Genomic DNA, 21,716 nt, shown 5'->3' on the forward strand with positions numbered 1-21,716 from the left:
AAATGAAAGGCAATTCCTCCAAATCGAGTTATTAAAACAAACTGCTTACCCACAGCATTAAACATGCTGACAATGTATGGACTGAAGTTAGTGTCATTTATTTATTTTTGTGCAGCTATAATGTAGGAGGGACCTGCCAAATCAGAGGATGGAATTAGCGATTACAGTGTCACTTGGCTTCACTGTTCAATATGCATGCATGAAGAGGCACGACAACAGATCCAGACGGATAACACGAGGAAACAGTTGGTACATGGTGGGATCAGTATGTTGTGCAATTTAAACAAACACAGTGTCTAATATCAAGCAGGATGAGTCACGAGCATGCATACGATCTCCAAGGTTTGTCAGCGAGCAGATGCAGATCCCCATGCTTCTTCCACAAGCACGCAATTATTGTCTTTAAAGGCAAAATTTTCCATGTTCAATATGACACAAAAAATGGCGTAGTGGTACGGCCCTTTATGGGCATGTTATCAGGCACACTATGACAACATTTGACTTTCTGCAATGTTGTCAGAAACAGAGAGGACCTTGCACTATGGCATCATGCCAGAAAGTATAAGCACTCAGTATTGCAGGGCAGCACTATTTCCACTGCTTGTTCAATGTGTGAAATCACTGTGTAGGCAGAAACACAGGGTAGATAGGAAACTGAGTCAAAAGACAACTAATAACTGTTCTTTCCTATCGATTTAACCCCTACAAATTACACTTTTGTGGATGATGATATGCGATCCTCATTAACTCAAACCTGAAAGAAGACTGTTGATGTTTACACTAAGGCAAAACAGAGTCCAAATTCCCAGAAGATTTCAAACCCTTGAACAAAAGGTTCTTGAATAAATTCAATTGCTCAGTCCCCCCCCAAAAAAGTAGTAAGGCCCCTAAGTTCACAGTTTGATGAAAGAATATCTTACTTCCCTAATGTATTCAATATTTATTTCAAGATAGGCTTTACAAAGATTTCCAGAGAAGCTGGCCCATCTCCGTATCATTGTTTGAATAATCTCCTTGTCTTATAGTTTGGCTTTCCCCAAAAGACAAAGGATAACACACACGTGTATGTGCATGTACACATGGATTTACTCATCCATGCACAACGACTCTGTGTTTGTGCCCAAGCACCATGCAGGAGATTAAGAGAAAAATCACATCACTGAGAACGCGGGATAAACATCTAAATACCCACAATCACTGCCAGAATTGTACTTGATTAACCATCTATCATGTGCTACAGAGGCACATTGTGTCACATGTCACAAAACTGTCTGGAGGAACAACATGAGTTCAGGCTGAACTCATGAACTGTTTCCTTATGCCATTCATAGAAAGAAATATTGTCATTGGCTGCCCTCACAGCAAAACTATTTTCTGATTTTAGGCGAGATTTAAAGGCGTTGTAAAAACTTAAACTCATGATGAAAACTGGTAAATTATTTCCAGATTCATCCAGGAGAAAAGTGTTTGTAACATGCCTGAAAGATCTGACGAAATACAGTAATAGCTATCTGTAGGGCATGAGTTCTTCTGTGTGTTTCGTAGCTTTCCAAGCTCTACAATGCAAGATCCCAAGCTTGTACAACCTGACATGATTTTACTTGGTCAGCTAGCTATACACTTCAGTCTGTGGTACGTAGATACCTAGTCACCCATGGACCACTTGGGAGATGCATGGCACCAAACACAGCTCTTTTCCTCGTCAGGCATCTATGCATCAGACGAACAGACAAGTGCTTGAGATTTCATTTACTTTTTTTACACTAAGTTTACCAAGTATCTCTGCTCTTGTGAGACAAATTTTATTTATTCATTCATTTTTAAGTTTTACCCTAGTAAACCCCTCTACTTTTTTTTCCCTCTATTCTTTCTTGATCACAAGTAGTCAGAATGTGATAAATCACTGAACTGCAGCCTGCAGGACCTCCAGCGTAGTTATGTTATCACCTCTGCTTCAACCAGTTCCTTAGCTCATCAATTAGCTAATCAAACCCAGATTAGTCTTGCATGATCTATCTGTTGTGAATTCATTTTGTATTTCAACTTGTTTCTACATGTGTGTATATCTATATACTAAATACTTTCTAAGGTCACACCTACAACCAGAGGTAAAGACTAGCATGGATTAAATCCAACTTCATTCTCTTCCCTCTTCTAAGTTGGGGTCCTTTTTTGCTGTTGTACAAATGGCTATTCTAGCTATGCTACACCATGACTCTTGAAAAACAAAAAGACTGGTGGAAAACTGGAGGAATGGCGGTAGACATAACAAGCTAAGAGTACAAAACTACTAATTCTGATAAAGACAGTCTAAAGACTGGATATGCAATCCAGATGCCATAGAGAGGGTATAGCAAGATTGAGAAGGACAGAGGAAATAAACAGGTACATATATATACATATATGTTCTATATATGACATTTATATTGAATATATTAAATGTTATTTATATACATATATTTATTTAAAACAAGTATATAAAACACATATGAATATGCATATATATATATATACACATACATGCATAAATTATATATATCTGAGTTATAAGGACTGGATAAAAGACCATGTTCTCCAAGAAGTTTTATGATGCTATGCATCTTTCTAAGAGCACATATTCCCAAATAAGCGGGTAGAAGCTTGGGGACTGGATTCTTCAGAGCAGCATCTATTTCTGCCATCAGTTACATTAAGTTTATGCGGCAAGGTTTTGGCATCGGGAACCTGCAGGGGTGGCCTCTGTGAGAAGAGACCAGAAGATGCCCCATGTTAGATCAGAGCCAGCTCCAGCTGAGCGACGATGGTTGGGCCTCTAGGAGAGGCAGATTTAAGACAGGTTTAAAAATCGTGCACAACAGCACATAGGAGAGGTGGGCGAGAAAACATTCGAGAAGCCACCCTGCAGACACCAGGGTCAGTGCAGGAGGTGCTCCAGGCACACAGCAGCACTTCCCCTGCGGCCTGTGCAGAGGCCCCTGGTGGAGCAGGCTGTCCCCCTGCAGCCCGTGGGTCCCACACGGAGCAGATCTCCACGCTGCAGCCCATGGAGGAGCCCCCGGTGGAGCAGATGGATGTGGCCTGGAGGAGGCTGCGGCCCATGGAGAGCCCCCGCAGGAGCAGGCCCCGGGCCGGAGCTGCAGCCCGTGGAGAGGAGCCCACGCAGGAGCAGGGGCTCTGGGGGGAGCTGCCGCCCGTGGGGGACCCGTGCTGCAGCAGTTTGCTCCTGGGAGATGGACCCTGTGGTACAGAGCCATATGGGAGCAGTTCTTGAGGAGCTGCTGCCTGTGGGATCAGTTTGGGAAGGACGGCATCCCGTGGGAGGGACCCCACGTGGAGCAGGGGCAGAGAGTGACTGTGAAGGAGCAGCGGAGATGAAGTGTTAGGGACTGACCACAGCCCCCATTCCCCCTTCTCCTGCACCGCTCGGTGGGAGGAGGTAGAAGAGGGTGGATGAGGGAAGGTGCTTTTAGTTCTCACTACTCTAGTTTATCAATAGATAACACATTAACCTCCCGTATGCTGAGTCTGTTTTGCCCATGATGATAATCAGAGTGATCTCCCTGTTGTAGTCTGCCCACAAGCAGGCTGTGGCTTACTCATAAGTAAGTCCAGACAGAGCACTTGAACAGTTTGCTGTAACTAGCTGGTATTTGTAATTCAAGCTACATAGACAGGTCACCTGGAATACTATGTTTCTCTTCCCTAATGAATTAAGTCCTAGAAGTTGGCTTCTGGTGGGAATACTCATGGTTCTGCATTCGTCATCTGTACTAAACACTCTCGGCTTTCTTGAACTTTCCTGCCAGTAAACACTTACTTGAGAGCTGGAACACAAAGAAAGAATTTGTTGAAAATTTCTAATGAGCCTTTGAAACAGGCAAAGTCATTTGTTTCATGTTTATGACTAGCATTCTGAGTTCCTGACCTGGTCAGACCTTAAGGTGGTACCACAGAGTAAATGTTAATTTGCAACAAATAATATATAAGAAAACTGGCCTCATTTGACTCACTCAAATGCCACAAGAAAGGGCTGGTACTGGGGCTCTTCCCCAGGATAGCAAGCCAAGAAATCCAGTGCTGTGCCACTGTTATCCACATATTTCCTTCTGCATCTTCTGTCCAGCTACAATCTAAGTGAAAGCCTTCCATATAAATGTGTGAAATCTTAGTACACAATCACAAGATCCCCCTTCCTTCAAGCTACATCATTTCCCACACTCTAGCTCCATGTTTTTCAATGAAATGAATTACCAACAAAATGGAACACATGCAGAGACCCAGACCACATTAAGTGAGATTTGTCCTACCTATCTTTAACTGTTTTAAAAGCCGTCTGGCTTAAACTAGCTGCCCAGACTCTCTCTCTAGTCAGTACAAAGAGCTATCTCCAGCAGAAGGATCAATCCTTGCATCTTAGAAACCCAAGAATACTGCTCTGACCTCTTTTCTGTAGGCCAGATCAAGCTTCCCAATCAGACTAGGTCTTGGATGTAGAGGCACATCCTTGGCCACTCTTTGTAACAGCAAAAGTAGCCTAAGAAGGCACCTGATTCATTCAGGAAAACAAGAATTCTCCTGAGCTACAGAAGCCCAAGGGCAACATCTTCACGACAAGCGCAAAGTGCAACACAGTTTAAAAAAAAAAAATGCATTTACTGGGGGTAAAAAACGACGCTGATTTTCTATAAGAAAATACTTTCAACAGAAAATCAGCTATCATACTATTGCAAGTAGGAGTGTGCCTTTCGTCTAACATTGCTATAGAGTGATAGCACTTTCAGCCTGCTTCTTCTTACAGTCCCAGGAGGAAGAAAAACTTTCGCCAAGTCTTTTATTTTTTCCCTATACTGAGTGTTGGCTTTCATCATTACAGAATGGGAATTCTGCCACCGATTTCAAAGACTCCATGATCATAATTGTAACTTTAACTTTATATTAATGTACATGTGTTTAATTTAATTGCTTTGTTTAGAGATAAAAGGAAAAATGGATTTCAAATCTCTCAACTGATTTCACGTCACATGTTCATAGTTCTGTAGTTAAAAAAAAAATGTATGCAGCTTTTTCCTCCCCCCACGGGGAAACAGCACTATAAGAACCACACCTATCTGTGTAATGAAAATAGCTATTAAATATTTACATTTTCTCCATTGTAATGGAAATTTCACACTGTTCTAGTGTAAAACTGATTTCTCAAGTCCTTACAATCTAATGTTTTAAGGGTAATTTTATGTAAATCTGTCTGAAGAGTAGGCTAGAGGCTTAACCACCTGAAAAAAAAAAAAAAAAGAATGCTTTAAGGCCATAGCACTGCAGGTATAAATCAGTGCAACTCCATTACTGGAGTTGCAGTAATTTATACTTGCATAATTTGTTTCAAAAGCTTAGTCATTCTGAGGCAACTTGTGACAATCCATAATCACTTTTATAGAAGAAAGGACTATGTTCATCTTCACATTTACATAGATTGGAAGTACATAATTGGATCATGTGTGCAAAGGAGAATTTACCTCTGAACTCAGGTCACGCAGGGAAGATTTGTCTTAACAGCAGTCACATTCAGATTGGGAGAGGAGAAGTTTCACAGAAACATTTACTGTAACTTCTTAATGCTGCTGTAAACTTGGGGTGCTGTGCAGCAGCAAGCATGCTCCCCACCCCCACATCATGGCTGCTAGCCAGGAGAGCAGGCATAGATCTGGAAAAATCTGCGCCCAGCTTCCCCCACAAGAAAAAGGGGCAATATGGTTTCCTGTATTTAGTAGCCATTTGCAGTGAAAAAGGGGAAGAGAAAGTATTTTGATTTCTTTTTTCCCCTAATCCTAATTCAGTGTTAACATTCTCTGAAAAACTATGGAAGTCTCAGTGAGTTTCTAAGCCACAAGACTAAGACCTAAAGGATATTTTATAAATCACAGCATCCCCTTCCCTCCCCCCCCCCCTTTTTTTTGTTTGTTTTGTTTTAATGTGAATAACTAGTTCTTGGTTTACTTTTTTAAACCTGGCCTTCATTTCTGTATTCAGGTAAAGTCTAAGATAAATTCATGATGGTTCCATTACTCTTATCTTGAAGCATTCCCTTTAACTCATATTTAATGGATTGATCTACTGGAAAGATATGTATGCAAGAAGAACTGCTTTGTACTTCAATGGGAACAACCTCAAATGTTAACCTGAACTCAGACTTCCTGCAGATGAAGGAAGTTTGACAAAGATCAAAACATCTACCTAACTGTAAAAGGGCTTCTGCACATGCACTGTTGTATACATAAAGATAGACCTTGTGAATTTTTAGCTTTTTTCCCCTCATAGAGTGGATTACACAGAGAAAGCATGTCACTAAATACATTGCTAATGGAATGAATGGGACTGAAAGATCATGAGAACCTAATAATGCTAGTCCTATCAATAAACGTTCATTAAAATAATCATTGGTATTTACTTTATTATATATTTATTATTTTTTGATTGTTTCCTATTGCCAGTGAGTCAGAATACAAATAGCTGCAAATGGAGTCCTATATAGTTACATCAGAAAAAGATGAAGTAGTTGTAAGAAAGAAAAACTGTTTTCTATGTACTTGTTTCTCAGACATAACTGCAAACCATGATAATGACTGTCAAACCTGCATTTTCACTTTAAGCATGTACTAAGTTAGAACAGGCTTAGGCATCTCACTCTGGAAGTCAAATAGCACGTAACACACTCACTTCAATACTACCTCAATGTTTCTGTAAATGCATTATGCTTACCGAGTTGATAAAAAGAATCAAGGGTAGCCAGAGCTGAGCTCATCACTTTATTTGGTGCCCTTGTCTACTGAAAATTGCACACCTTATATAGTAGTGTTTTGATTAGACTCAGGTAAATGTGATTATATTCTTTGAGCCTCCAGTAATCTAAGAAAATTTTGCCATACGCAAATAATAAGAGAGAGATCCCAAAGTCTGAATGAGTAGTTATTCAAGAAATATTTTAAAAGCTAAAGGTTCCAAATATTTCTAAAAACAGGCATTCTTGTGTTAACACAGAGCTTGCCAGCACATCACTACCTGGTACCATACGAGACCTTATAGATGCCAAGTGTTTCAGAGTGACAAAATTATACCAGGAGAGCATGAATAATCACCACCAGCTGGCAAGTGAAACTACCTTTGAAATATGCTATCTTTTGCCACATCCTAACTTGTATTTAATTAATTATTATTTAATTTAATTATCTGTTCATTTTCATTTATTTATTTATTTATTTTAAGTCAAAGAAGACTTGCAGAAAAAGACTCCTTTTTCCTTTCTTTCTAATTCAGAAGTCTTGGAGCATATCTCCAACCTGCTGAACAGCCATTTGCTTCAAAAAGAGGGAGAGATTACCATCTTTCTCTTGGACTCTCAGACTACCCATCTACACCACATGTTTAAAAAACACAAAGCAAGAAGTAATGCTAGCAATGTCCAAGTTTCCACATCAAATTTTACCCAGACCTCTGACCGTTTCTGGATGCCAATCCGAGTCTTGGAGCCAGCTGAGGGGAATCTCACGCTGAGAGAGGAACACAGAGGACGCTCTTCTGGACCCACATGCCCTGTGAAGGAGAAAAACACTCAGTGCTATACTGCTGCCTCTGCTGAGGATCCTTCTCCAAGGCTCAGGACTGCAACATCCCTCTTGTTTCCTGACCTTGTGACAGACAGTCTAAAGGCAAAGAAAATGCTGGGTATTGTGCTGCTAATACATGTTCTGCAGGTGCCACGGAGGGGCTGCATGAAGTGTAGACAAACAGGGCGTATCTCATGATTCAGGCTAAGATTTGGCAGGGAAAATGATGGAGGAGAGTTATTAATGCAATATTGCCTGAAGCCATTACAACCTTCCTGCAAAATTCCTCTGCACTGCAGAATCCTTCTCCCACAAAGCGGGGAATGATTCTGGGGCTGCTGTAATCAGAAGCAACAAGAACAGAAACTACCAGGAGGCTATTCTCACTTCATAGCAGATGCAAGAATATTTTTAAGTTGTGGTGACTGCTAGTTACATCTACTGTACTGACAACAGACCTCCACTCATTACAAAGTGACAGCACCCTTCCCTAAATTGCTTGGACTGAAAACAAAAAGGGCAGTCAGCATGACTGACAAGAGAAGTCAGAAGACATCAGTCTAATTGGTTGCCTGATCACCTTCATTTATCCATCCTCTTCCTGGTTCTTCCTCGAGAGCTTTGGTGGGAGAGCCAGTTCCTATACCCAAATTCCAGTACTTACAGAGACTGACTCACACATTTCCTAAAAATATGACACTGATTTTCTGTAATGTTTGTTTCCTAAAAGCCATAAATCTCATATTGCGTGAGCAGTCATCATTTAACTAATACAATTGCTACAAGAATAACAATGATTGGCATGAAGAAGAGTCTGAAAATGGCGGATCCTGATAAACTTAATTACTCCTTGACCCAGCCCTGCTATCAGAACTGTATTTAACTGAACAGTGAATCCTTTCCATGCAGTCATAAAACAGGTAACACCTCAAGATGCAAGGCTGTACACTTTGCTCACTGACTGAATTCTTTTTGCTTGTCAGGCAGTGGGTGAGTTTTAAGCTCAGTGATGCAGTTCACTTTTCAATACTTCTTCTCAGGTAGTTGGGCCTGTTAAAAGACACCCCCTTCCTGCTAAACACCAGCACATTCTTAGACAAATCGTCATCCTGAAAAGCAGCTGAAACAAATAAACAGTCTGACTGAGAAGCAGAAAATAGTAAACTGACTACAGGTCAAATAGCAATAGATGTTTCCGGCTCTCTGCATACCAAGAGTGCTGGAGTTTTCTGCTCACTTGATTTTTGGCAAATTACTCTAGAGTAATTTGTGCTCTGTCCCTCATATGTTTTGTGCTCTCATGTTAGTCATTTCAGTTCCATGTGCCTGTGTTTCCGCACCTGTAAGATGGGGTAGAAAAAATATTACCCTTTTTTCTTGATTAATTGTTACATGCATGTAGGATCCAGCTCAGGCCACAGGCAATTTAAAAGCAGTCCTGCTCTATGAATAATCTTTCCATATTTGTCTTACATTGGTAGAATATATATGTACCTATATAGCTCTTAAGGGAGTACGTATACATGAACTTGTTTTACATATGTGGACCAAGTTTCTTATTCAGACTGAGCATGTTGACATTTTGTGAGCACCTAAAAATTGCAGGCCTGGTTTTAAACAAGGTATTTTGGAGAGCTGCACCAACTTAGTGTGTTTGTCTCACAGCACCTCATACTGAGTCTTATTTAATTAACTCAGTTAGTTAATGCCCATGTCCTACATTGCCTCTACCTTCAGTTTTCCAAAAGATCTCAAAGTCACATCCTGCCGCTTCTGTAAGGACTCATCACATGGTGGTGTTTCTAGGTTGCAGATCCAGCCTGCTACATTAGATACACACTTCCTCACATGGTTCACCAGTTCAGGAAACATTGGCTTCTTTCTCTCATCTGTTTAGGCAACTCAGCAAGGCTTACAGGTGCTGTGTAATCAGCTTGCTGTAGTGAGAATCACTTTTGTTACACAGATCATTTATTTAGAAGAAAAAGAGGATTAACTGCTGAGACTGAAGTTACCTACAGCATCTGCTACTATTCTACTTTGTTTTCTCCATAATACCTAGGAGTTGGGAAGAATTTGGTGATTTCCTCAGTCCACTGGAAGACAACTATGCAAAGACACGTGATGCTACTTAACATGCTTCCTCCACAAAGAGTGTACAAATTAGTAGCATTTAGATGGAAGAAAAGCTGCATAACTTTCAGCTGTTATCTTGTATCTGATAGCACAGGATATCAGAAAGCTGCATCTCATAGCCAGTGGCAGCTATTTATGAAAGTACGTAAGAACAAGGCAAACATACAGCAACATATACTGTACCAGCTATCCTTCTGTTTTTTCAAATCTGCAGCTTGGACACTTTGGAAACCGTAGGGGTTGCATGCAGTCTTTGAGGTTAAGAATACCCTGACTTCTTCCTCATGGCCTGAGATACCCCAGTCTTTTAAAACTGAAGTGCAGAACTACATAAGCACTAAAATGCTACTAAAATAAACAAAGGAACAACAACCAAAAAAAAAAACAAGAACTCTTTGCACTAGAATGGCTTTGGTATATTGCATGTTTGCTGTGGAAAACTCTGTGACATCATACCTAGCTGCTCATTTGCAGTTGAGTTATCTAAAATAAGCCAAGCATCTTCAGATTTTCACGGCAAAGACATACAAAACAGGTAAACAAAGCAAAATCTTCCTAAATTACATAGAAGTCCTTAAGAAGCCTAATCTTCTGCTGTTTTGGCTATTACTTCACCATTTTTGTGACCTAGTCTACCTTTGCTTCCACCTCAGTGCTCCACATAGGTCAAAGCAGTTGCCAAGGGTCACTTCCTCAGCTCTGCCCATGCCATTCTTCTGCTCACTTAGCACTCTCCAACCAACACACACAACCTTCTTGCCTTGACTTTTCACTTGAAGAGTCACTGACAAATTAACTTTATGCTGTCTTCTTGTACATCTTTTAGTACATCTCAAACTGTGATTCTTCTCCTGCAGCCTTCTAGTAATTCTCCCAAGTACTGATATGCATGACTCTAGGCAATTCATTCTAGAAAAATCTCTAAACCCACTATTTCCTTTTCCTTCAGATCTTACTTCACGATAAATGGGTAGGGCAGATGATAAACTGGGGTCTCAGCTTATAATTTGCTGTCATTTTTGTAAGTGTCTGCACTTACAAGATGTTCACATCACTAGTTTAGAATAGATTCTCATGTCACCATTGACGGATTAATTCCAAACACATCAAAGACCTTCCGTATAAGTGCAATAACAACTCAGCTGCTCTGGGACTACCAGAAGCAAAAAGCTAAGCATAAACTATACGAGACCTGTATATAAATTTTCAAAAGGAACATGAGCTCTGGGGACAGTTTTTTAGAGATGATTAGACAGCTCTCTTGAGCCTGATCATTCTTAGAGACTCTCATAAAGACATTGTTTTGAGACCCCCTTTTCATCTGACACAGTTCAAGCACTCCTGTTAGCCCTAAACCATTCTGACCAAAAAGGGATGTTTCTGTAATATAACTTAATGGAAACTGTTACACCGATACCAGTTTTACATAGGACTTGCTGACATACAATCTCCATGACCAGCAGGAAAAAAATATATATATATATGAAGAAAACCAGTAATAGTTGTCAGTAGCAACCCATCATCTTTTGCACCCCAATTATTCTTGCTTCTTCATGTCAACAGCCTACTAGCTCCTGTGACACGCTAAAGTCAGAACTTCACAAAGAGAGGGCATGATTTTAACTTTACAAAGTTTTAGTTTCACTGTCTCCCATGGAACAGCTCAAAAAGCAGAGCTCTCACGCAGTTCTGTAGGATCAGAGCAAAAGGCCATAAGCAATACAAAAACAGTCCAAGTTCTACCCTATGGAGTTGCCCTACAGACTAATATTGCTCAGCTGCTATAAATATTCCTATAAGTAAATAAATAGCAAGGACTTTAAAGAAAAATGTTGCCTGTAATTTTCAGGTTAAGCCATGCAAGATTTTCCTAAGTTCTGTGCAATGAGGAATTCCTAATATGTGTTTTTCAAGAAAGACACCATTTAGAGAATCTCAGGTCTAACCATTCCTCAGGCTTTGGAGCAAATCCAAATATGCATGATCCAGAAATGAGTAAGATCACTGGAAACCAACACTGCATTTTCTTTAAAGTAGCTTGAACAGATGTTATATGATAGATAAATGTGATAATAGGCTAGCATGGAAGAGATGTAAGGCTGCCCTGGAAGAGGGGACATGGCACTGACGTTACCTTCCAGTTATACTTGCTGGCCTGCATACAATAATGTTAGAGGGGAAGAAGATATATCAGAACCGGAGCTAGGCACTGAGATCTAAGAGTAGCTGAAAGGGAAGTAAGTCTCAATGTAGACTTTGCTATTTCTAATTTTGTCAACAAAAATCCTGCCTCAGGAAGCAGGCAAGTTTGATCTTGTGAGGTATATGGTCAACATCTTAGTGCCCATATAAAGGTCATCCTCACACTGTTAAGATGGATTTGATTGTCAGACATAAAAATTGCCCACGTCCTCACATATTTTACCTGCATGACTTTAGTAGCAAAAGAGCTGACATGTTTCTCCTTTTCCACATACTACAAATATCTCCTTCCTGTTTTGAGGTAGAATGAAACGTGAAGGTGCTAAAAATAAATTAATAAGCCTGTCCCCACCTCCCAACCACTCCAAGAAGTCATTCCTGAGGTATGACTTGTCCTTTCAGAATCAGGAAACGTGTGAACGCTTTTGGGGTGGAGAGAAAAAAGAAAAAAAAAACTATCATGAGATTAAAATTGCAAGTCCTTCTCCAAAGGCTTAAACACACTTCAGATAAGAATCTTAAGAGACAGGAGAGCTCCAGACATTTTGAGCTTTACCCTTCACTTCTTCCTGACTCAACTGGTTTAGGTTCTCTCTTCAAAAGGAGGAAGAGAATGCACCCGTGTGGACAATTCAATTCATCATTCCATGTTTCAGCTTGAAAATATTTTTTTTCATGCTCCAGAACGTCTCAGTTGGCATTTCCCTGCTTCACAAGTCTAATTAAAACAACCCTATAGCAAACTACAGGTAAGCCAACTCAACTACATGGGTTTGGCTTTTTATTATTATTATTATTTTTCCTCTAAATTGACATCTACTTGTTTCATTATTCCATAGTCAAAAAATCCTCTTTTACCTCTTTTTATTTGAGTCATGCCCTTTTTGCCCTTACTCAGGCAAAAATTTCCTCCATTCCAGAGAGCCCTGGCAGAATACTGCTAAAACCTCTTGAGAGACCATTCATTTACATCTCTGTTCAGACCAGCTTGAACCACACTACTTCACTCCCGCTCCTGAAGTGCTTGTGTGTCTGAGTTATTAGCATGATCCCCACACCGAAGGTACTAACGTGTGAATGCTCAATTCTCCCATTTGCTTTCCACCTTTTGATCCAAGTAACTCAATAATTAGCATTCTGCTTACAGCATCAGGGGCAGAACTACTTACGGGTTATAATAGCTAAGCAAAGTAGAGCAGATGCAGAGATGGAGAGATTTTTCACAAGTGAACTTGCCTGGTAACAAATCAGCTTGGAAGGCAGGAAGCCATTTGGAGGCCACATGAGATGCATTATCCACTCTTTCTGCCTCACATTTCATGCTTGCACCACCTGAGTAAGATGCTCATTAATCCTAGGATCCTAAGTTTGGCAATTTTAGCTGATGGGTGAGTTGTCATAAAGTCTCCTGTCAGTTGCTATTTGTAGTGATCATGCTATAAGCTTGACATGCATTGCATTGTTCAGGCTGGTTTTGTTCTTTTATTTTGCTTGGGCTGGCTGCCTCTTGGAACCTCTACTCTGCCTACTTCCTGAGGATTAAAGCATGTCTTCTGGGCAAGGAGACGCAGGGACCACCTGCAGATTCTGTTTATACATCCAGCGTTGCAGCCTGATTGATCTCACAATAGGACTGCATAATGTAAACACTTCATTATTCCGCTAAAGGATATGTGCTGTACCACCTAAGGTCCCCTCAACCAAGAGTCAGTTTTAGATGGTTAAAATCTGCTAAGCCACACCAAAAGAAGCTAAACAAAGGAAAATCCATTCTAGCACCATTTAGAAGTCTCTAAGTTAAACCAATTAAATGTTATTAAGTTGGAAACTTTATCCTACACCTTTATTCCAGGACTTTGCTACCAAGTCTCAGCAATGCTCAGGCACACTGCTTCTGATGTATCACTCCAGTGTGTCTGGTAACCAACAAAAACCAGATTATCAGCTAGGATTTATTCCCACCCTGGGACTAAGACACGACATACTCAGCCTTTGTAATGTCTTTCTTGACATGGATCTGGCCCATGCAGGACTGGTGGGAGATGAAGGACCAATTTTGGACCTGCCCATGATCCACCTGGAAAGAAATGGGAAACAAAGGAGAAGCCTCTCCTCAGTTGTTTTCAACACAGCGCCTCTTAACTATGCCACCTCCCAGCCTGCCACAGCAGAAGGTAGGGGGAACCTTTCTGTTCCTCCCAAAGGACAGAAATTAAGAGCACCAATACTCCTAATTAATTCCTACAGGAATTTATATTGGCATTTCCATTCACTATATGAGAAACTGAGAAAAGAAGCCAACGCCCACCCCAGATTTTAGGAGGGCAGTCACAGTCGGCACCGAGCAGCTCACGCTACTTCCCACACTGAGTCTTACGTTACCTTTCTCCCTCTGCCCAGGAACAAATGCCTCCTCTTGGAGCAAAAGGACACGTCAAGGGCAGAGTCATGGCCATAACATTGCATATGCTGGGACTCAGGCTTAGCTCTTATGAGTATTTCAAAATTGTTCTTGTGGTTTATTTCTCTTTGGGATTTGTTTGTTAGTTGTTTTGTTTATTTAACAGCATTAATTAAAAACTAAAGGCACACCCAGCTAAACCAAGGAGCGGTAATCTGAGGAACTGCCCAAGTTCCTCAAAAGGGAGGAGAAGTTTACCCTGAATTTATCTAGGTAGCTATAAAATAAAAAAAGAAAAGAAAAAAAAAAAAAAAAGGAGCATGTCAGTGTCCTCAGTGTCCTTAGTGCAGTCTGCACACATCTCAGACTGCTTCTGAAAGCATAAACCAAAGTGATTGAGTTTAATTCAGGTTTAAACAAAGCAGCCCATTTTGATTAGTAAACAAGGCATGAGCATGCACAGATTGCCGTTGTATCTGTTCAATTGGGCATTCACAGTTTCAGTATAAAAAGCAACCATAAGGTCTTGATTCACTAAGACATAAGCAAGGCATGTAAGCACTTACTAAGGTCAATGAAACTTAAAAAACATATGTACTTCCATGCTTTACAGAATCAGAGCTTAATTGTTCAGCAAATTGCGATAGTTTGGTGTTTACACCAAACAAATTATCAACTAAAATACCTTAGAAAAAAAAAATTACTTTTCTGCTTTGGATCACATTGTAGTCCTTCAACAGGATGGTCTGTGAATCTTTACAGTGGTGGAGCCTGTCTGAAAAATGGATGTCATCACTCTGCTAACTGGTATCAACCCTCGATTTTGATGATGGACACCTACATTTAAGTCCCTAAATTCACATGCAAATTCACAGATTAGTAAATAGGAATAGTGTGAAATCTGAGAATTTTTGTAACCTTTGAAGTCATACTAAGTTCATTTCAATCCTAAAAGTAGGTTCTGGTGCTTCCAGTCTATACTCCCAAGAATAAAAAGACATTTCAGAACTGAAAAAATGTTGATATATATAATGAATTGGGACTCAGTCAGAACCTCTGTGATTCTGTCTAGAAAGATATATGTATTAGAAGAAAAAAAAAAATGCTTACATTTGACAGAGGATACATACAGCCATGATTATAAACATAGCATCAGCATTGGTTCAGGAAGGATTTCTGCCTGAAATAGGCTTTGATAGATAAAATTGCTTTAAAAGTGCTCTGGGTTAGAATTTTCTCTGTACTTTTCTTAGCAAAACTCCTCCTTGAAGATCTCTTTTTATATGGAACTACAACATATACAGTTTATCCTATTTCTACCAGCAGATTATTAGAGGAACAGCTCCTTACTGTGTGAATTCTTCCACTGTTTTATTCGGAGGAAAGCCTTTATTGTGAGAAAGGAAATAAACCCTGTCTCTAAATTCCTGCATGCATGATGCTAGTTCTCCCTCCTTTAAATCAATAGGAGTTAAAGTGAGTTAAAAATTAACTAAATCAAGTGCAGGATCAATCTGCTGGTTTGTTTTGTTGTTGCTGTCATCTGTTTGTGGTTTTCCTTACAACTTCCACCAAAATATGAATTTCTGAATTTTCCACAGAATTCCTCACTAGGCCAGACCTGCTCTGTTGTTGCATGCAGCTATTATCTCACCCAGTCGTTACTTACCTCGATTGCTGCAGGACCAAGGCATTCCCTCCAGAGCCCTGTTGTCACTATTCAAACACAGGACCAAGACAGTAGCACTCCTTGAAAACTTTCCTACCACCATCATTACACAAGAGAACACACTTTACACTTAAAAAGGCACATTTGTTGCCTGCAGAGAAGAGCACTACTGTGCAGAAGACATAAGAGAGTTTTTTAGGAGAACAAGGCTCTGCCCCAGCACAGTTCAGCAGGTGTACCTTGTCAAGTCCTTCAGCCTCTCGGGGCTTTGACGTCTTCACCTGTGAGCTGATGGGTAAAATACCTCAGCACCATAGAGGAGTCTGACAAGACTATGCTTTATAGTATTCCTAAACACAACCTGAAATCTTGTGCACAATAGAAATCCTTCTTAGGGAATAGGTCTGTAGAGCTTAATAGAGATTTATTTATTTTTAAGAGTTGCATAGCTATAATTCAACTCATTCTGACTCATGTGTCTGGACTTGTTCTTCATGGTTTCTTCTTATGTCCAATAGCTTGTCTTTTATACTGCTTTCCCTTTAAAAACTTTCCCACTACTTTTGGGCCTGTCTTGCAATCCTAAAGCAGATAAATTCTGATTTATGCTCTCTCCTAAATTTGCAGCAGCAGAGAGGAAAAAAAAAACATTTTATCTATAAGGAAAAAAAAAACTTGCTTATCGCTTTTCCGTCTTTCTCCCCAATGTGCAGTGCTAGCAGAACTGTTTGTCTTAGTCCCCTGTGTCACACATGGCAGAAGGAGCCACGCTTCTAGGTTGGCAGCCTCCACTGGAACAGCATCCTTCTTACAACACACATCTGCGGGAATGACTGGAAATCAAACTCTGTGGAACATCAGCGCTATTAGAGATGAAGCTAAGCTACAGGTTTGGAATCCAAATCTGAGTTTATTTCCAAATTAAAGAACCGGAGACTCGTTTCAATATTATAGAAACAAAGAGCCATGAGGTTTTGATCTGAATCAGAAAACTCAGGCATGTTCAGAACCTGGCTTTTGGTTTGGGCCCTATGCCTAATCACAGCTGGTTATAAAGTGATTACTCAGCACAGCTTGTCCAGTTCATTCATTTTGCAGTCTCTGTACTACTTACTTCTGTGCTGTTATGTATATTTGGCATCCTTTACCTGCTTTTGTCTATGATCAAGTAAATTGAAACAATTTTTTGCTTTCAAACAAAGGAGCTAAAATGCTGGATGGCAGGAGCACAGAGGGGAATCACCTCAAACAATTCAGTTTCTCATTTCTGAAATCCAGAGAGCCACAAAATGTAGGGGTTTTGTGCTCCTAAGTAACTTGAAGTGAGCTGCTACTGGTATGAAGCATGCAGAGTTTTTCTTTGTTGGTGCTACCGCTTTATAGTGTTCAAAAATAACCCAAACAGGTTAGGTAGTAACCGAGATATTATCTGAGTAAATTTTACCTCAGGGGATTCCTTCAGAGTCAAAAATGTTTTAGTCTGTCTGCACGAATGTGGCCCCAAGGAAGATTTTACAAGCAAACAAGTTGAACAGCACAAAAAAAAAAAAAAAATAGCAGGCAAACACAGAAAGGGGGGAGAAATTAACAGAAAAAAAGCTATGACACATTTTAGTAGTTATGGTTTTTAGTACCTTGGTACTGATATTTGTCTGTCTTTGTAAAAAATAAAAGTACATCTGGGCTTTTGTAAAAATGACAGCTTGCTTGTTTTGGTTTTGTAAGAGGCACAGGCAGGTCCAAACAAAAATCCCAGATCCAAACACCATTTGTGGTGGGAAGAATCAAACTCCCAGAATACAAGCACTCCTTTAATTCGAGTACTTTACAATACAAATCCTCCCGTGTCTCTGGATTACACTGCTGGGCATTGTCTGACCATAAAGCCAATTTAATTTTCTAGGGCACGGATGATCTTTCAGTGCTTTTGAGTTGATGTAGAGAATTTTACACCACTTACTTCTTCCACTGCCAGTTTAATAAGGAAAATAACTTAAGCCAGAGGTGTCTCTGTCCCTTGGTAACCCTGATCTGCATATACAGCCTCTTGTGTTCACAGCAGCCTAGTTTAAGGTAGAAGAGAGAGAGCTAGTTCACTTTCTTCCCATCTTCTGATCCATCTTCTTTTCATATTTGTAGATCCCCGCTTCTTCCTCTACAATAAGCAAGACCAAAGCTTTAGGATACTCATATAAACGCACAAACTGTATGAGTGCTCATACATCGGTATTTGAAATCCAGATTAGAATAACACTGAATCATCCAACTATGTCTCTTTATAAAAGTAGAATCAAGAAGGAACCTACCTATGAATCCAGATGCCATATTACACCAACTTATTTGGATTACGTTATATACAGCCTATTGGATATGAGAATTAACACGGTGCACTTTAGCTGCTATTTTCTCAGTGGCACAAAATAAAAATGAACAAATAAGCCTGACTCATATCTTCTCTCCACATGCATGCTGATATTAATAAGTGTGTTTTTTTTCACCTGCATATTTGCACAGATGCTCACAAACAGCTATGCAAATAAGTGTCTGTCTGTTTATATGAAATTTATACTATATTATATTGCACATATATTTAAAATACCTTTAATAGATATTACATATATGTAACATGTTTATATACATTCATCCACAAAAGAATGCATGTTGTGCTATGGTTAAAAATGTCTAAATGTGTCACACGAAAAATATTTTGCCAACTGTCCTACTCTCTATCATAGGTCTGTGAATACAACAACTCAAAGGGGGGGAAATGAAACAAGAACAGTGTTTCAGCATAAATACTCCCACCCCTTACTAGCCAACCAAGATGAACAGATGAACAAAGCCACAGGATATATAGATGATCGGCTAGACAGCTTCATCTAATTTCACTGCATGTTGATGTTAGGCACAATTTTGTATCCAGTTCACTTCCACTCTACCCATTTAGGTTAGTATTGTGCATAGAGTACATCAGCTCTTTCAAGGAACATCCGAATTAAACAAGCCACTAACACTAGATAGACACAAAGATAAATTCAACATATAATGTGTCAGAATTATTTGTGGTAGCCAAAGACAAAAAATACTGAAAAAATATTTCTCTCCAATAAGCACTGAGCAAACTGAAAGGCAAATCAGTTAGAAATTTTGTTCTTTACTCCATTTGTCCAAATCACTGACTTCTGCTAGGCTGCACCAAAACTGAACTGTATTAAGGTACTTCTGAATCAAGCCCAAGCTGAGTTCATAGAGAGAGAGAGAAGCAGAGGCAGGGAAGTCAGAACCCTAGCCAGGGACTTGTGCCAGAGAGTCCTAGCCAGGTGCTGTGAGCCCAAACAAAGCCCAAGAGGATGCAGAGAAAGGAGCAATGTGGGCGATCAGCATCCCAAGGCTTCCTCCCTGACCCTGTTTTGGTGAGCAGTGGTCACAGCCTATGAGCAGGACTGATTACACCAGTGCAATCAGGATATTAGCACAATGTGGGACATCAGTCCAAGCTGTTTGGGGAAGCACTCCAAGTATCCCCATTGTATAGAGAAGGAAATAAAGTATGCAAGGACAAAATGCTTTACCATGAGGCTGGAACATGTAAAGGCAAAAAGACAAAAACTCATGTCATTACCTTAGGTTGAGATTTTCTGGTGCTAAAAAGATCAGTGGACTACTCTGCTATCAGTTAGAGAAGAATAGGCCTTCAGGGGACCCCCAAAAGTCATATAGACTATTCTGGTGCCCCAAAGTGGGGTCATTTCCTGGATGTATTCATGTAAGTCTATTTCTAAAAGCCTCCAAATGTCCTCCGTAGCCAAACCTGTTCCAGTGTGCCAGCACAGTTTGTTCTGTAGGTACATTTGCAAACTTAGCATTCACTTTCATTTCTAGCTTTCATCTTAAAGATAGCTCTCCTCACAGGGGTTGGTTTTGTATCCCTTCCAAACATGACAAATAATAAATTGATGAGAAGACGTGAGCAAGACCAAAAGGCGCAAAACAACCCAACTCTCTATGAACTACTTGAATGAATTTCTTCATTGTCTAAAAATGTTCTTGCCCTTTTACTCTTAAACTTCACTCATCAGTCATTTTTGTATCCGAGGAATAATTAGTCTGAGAATTTCTACTTATCAAGGAAAGCATGCTCTTGTTATTTTTCATTTTTCATGGTACCTACAGGGATGATAAATTCCTGGTTGTTTACTTGGGTTTCATAGTAGTTAAGGCTAGAGCCATGGATGCAGAGAGCAATGAATATGAGCTACTATCAATGAAAGTTTTCACTGCGCTGTCCTTTTACTGCAGGCCTATTTTTCAGAGGAAAGCATCCTGAGAAACCCCTGATATCCATATATGATATACTGACTGATTCCCCAGCAGTACTGAAGATACTTTAGATTTTCATCCACAGAAATAATAGCATCAGGGCTCAAATTTCAAGCTGGCACCTACTCCCCCTTCTTCTGTGACTCTAACTTGAAGAGAAAGAATGCTAAAATACAGCAATGCTTTCCCATATGTAGGTAGTTCCTTGGTGTGAATTAGAGACATGCACTCAACAGAGACATGGGCAAGCCTGAGGCAATTTATTGAAAGCTGCTGCAAAGCAAAATATTATTGCTCCTTCAGAGTGGGAAATTGCATTGGTTGCTCCACCCTACCAAGAGAGAATCTTACAGACGTGGGTTCCATGATAGGACTGCTCTTTGGAGCTGAAGAAAGAACATCTTCCTCCCTACTTTCTCCTTCTGTAATTCATCTGTAACAATGCAGTAACACTTAAAAATGATACTCAACCTGGAAAGGCTTTGGGTCCCCCAAGTAGCTCTTGGGAGGCCCTCAGAGTTACAATGGGATCTGCTCCTCTCTTCTCACATAGATTATCTGCCTTCCAGAAATTCTTACTTCTGCCTCCAGATCCAAGGAGAGCAGGTCTAGTGGCACAGGTTCCTCTGGCACATAACCTGTACTGGCTCCAGATGGCAGGGGGTGGAGGCAGCGATCCTCAGGCCTCACAGACAAGGCTCCACAACTGCCTCCATGGAGGCAAAACTTCCCAAACTGGTTCAAAATAGCATACTGTTGTCATCAAGGAGAGCTGTCAGGCAGTGGAGTCTGCAGGCAAACAAGACCTTTTGTATTTGCAAAGCCTCATGTGTGAGCTGTTTCATTCATCTGGGATGAAGTTAAATAGGTGCTGGCTTGTGTTTGAAATATGTCCAAGGTGGTTTACCTGAATGGTATTCATGTCAACAGAGTTTTATCACCTTTAAATTGTTTTTGTTTTATTTGCCTACTCATAAGCCATTCCAGGGAGTGTTTATGGTTTATTTAAAGCCTGGTAGGACTGGGACAAGTTGTATATCATTGCTGGTTTTTTTTCATTTCCTTGATCAGCTTAACCTACTACAGAGAACCAAGGTCAGCCTAGGTTTGACCAACAACAACAGAAAAGCCTTTTCTCCAGTGTCTGACTCCGGAGAGCTATAAGGCCTGTAAATGCCTTATCATGCAGTTATTTGTAAGCACTTCCTGGCTTTTGCACCAGACACAGTCTGACTCAGCTAGTGTAAATAATTTGACTAGCTCCCCCTACAGATCTGACGTATTTTTGAGCCAAAGTGTTTACTGCAAGTGACATTCTTCAGAAGAGATTGAGAAAACTTTCTCTGCTGCCAAAAAACCTAGCCCAAGTGCAACGCGTCTCTGTTGGGGA

The 21,716-nt window shown here is 40.2% G+C and overlaps 1 long non-coding RNA gene across 3 annotated transcripts in view; it reads right to left on the reverse strand.

Moving 5' to 3' along the window:
* Positions 1–16,236, reverse strand: part of LOC310895424 — a 105,776-nt gene extending 89,540 nt beyond the window's left edge. For 2 of the 3 annotated variants that reach the window (XR_014580671.1, XR_014580672.1), the window contains exons 1-2: positions 16,007–16,236; positions 7,484–7,584 (exon numbers count right to left, since the gene is read on the reverse strand). This is a non-coding gene — a long non-coding RNA (uncharacterized lncRNA). The remainder of the gene's footprint in view (positions 1–7,483; positions 7,585–16,006) is intronic. The other variant, XR_014580670.1, reaches the window with a different exon arrangement.
* Between the last annotated feature and the right edge of the window lie 5,480 nt (positions 16,237–21,716).

Source organism: Anser anser (assembly GCF_964211835.1).
Source record: "Anser anser genome assembly, chromosome: 2".
NCBI classification, from domain to species: Eukaryota; Metazoa; Chordata; class Aves; order Anseriformes; family Anatidae; genus Anser; species Anser anser.